This window comes from Trichosurus vulpecula, chromosome 5 (assembly GCF_011100635.1).
Source record: "Trichosurus vulpecula isolate mTriVul1 chromosome 5, mTriVul1.pri, whole genome shotgun sequence".
Classification (NCBI taxonomy): Eukaryota; Metazoa; Chordata; class Mammalia; order Diprotodontia; family Phalangeridae; genus Trichosurus; species Trichosurus vulpecula.
In genome coordinates, this window is record NC_050577.1 from 207,687,400 (window position 1) to 207,688,728 (window position 1,329).

Genomic DNA, 1,329 nt, shown 5'->3' on the forward strand with positions numbered 1-1,329 from the left:
AGCATTGGCTATTTATATTTATGCTCTATTGCCCAACCAAGCTCAGAGGGAGTGGCTTGGGGTGGAGGGAACAGCAAGTCACGAATCACCTCCTTACAGCTTCCCTAGAAATGTAGATGCACTGAAATGTTAGCGTAAATAGTGTCTCTGTTTGACTTAAATTTGATTATCATCCCCTTTTTTGGTAGTTATTCCGAAAGGATGGTGGGGTCTGAGTGGGAGGACGGAGGAGGAAGGGGAGAAACACAGCGGGGGGAAGAAGAGGGTGGAGAGGAAGAGATCACGAAGAGGGAGGAGTGATGGGAAGGGGGAAGGGAGAGGAAAGAGAAGTAGGTGAACTGATATGTGCAGTCGTTTTGTCCCTTTCTCCTGGAAGGCAATACACACACTGAGTTTGAAAGGAAGCAATGCCCCCAGAGGAAAGTGAAACTGCCTTTGTAGCAGAAAGTTCTCCAGGCACGTGTACTGATAGTTCCATCTGCCTTGCTTGCCACAGTCTCTTCGGTAAAAAGGAATTAAGTTTTTTTCTGTTGTGTATGCTTTTGATTGGGTTTATCTATTTTTCTAGTCATAGTAACGTTATCACTGAAAATTATTTTTTTCCTTTACCTTTGAGGCTTTTGAGTTTTGAGCTGAATTCAGCTCAGCATTTCTTAATATTTTTGGAAATTTTTCTTTCTTTTTATAATGTTTGGTGCATATTTTTTAAACACTTCCACTGATTTTTTTAAATCTACCTTCTAATTTGTTTTCTTTTACATTGATTTAGTTTGTGATGAGCATTTTCCTCTATTGGGTTGATTTACAGAATTTATATCACAAATGGTATTTTTTTAAAAAGTCTGCTGTTCAACTGCTACTAAAATTCCACAAATAGTGTTGTGCTGAAATTATTCATATTATGCATTGGAATATGCATATTCCCATGATACTGGTTTGGGTCCTGTGGTGTTGTTGAGTGATTTCATTCCTATCCAACTCTCTGTGACCCCATTTGTGGTTTTCTTGGGAAAGATACTGCAGTGGTTACTGGCAGAGCCCCAAGCCATGTCCTGGTTTGCTGGGAGATAAGTCCTTGATGGAGTTGTCCAGAGAGTTGAGATAGAGGTGAAATAGCAGTGAAATGACTCTATCCACTGGACCACCTAGCTGCCCCTTGGGTGGTATGCTTAATTATATAACCAATTATAGGCATATGCTTGTAATTTTAAGATTCAGGCTCAGGCCTGCTAAGGCATCCCCTTCAACATTTATTATTTTCCTTTTTTGTTATCTTTGTCATTCTAATATGTAGAATTTTAAAAGTACTTTTATTTGCAGTTCTCTAAT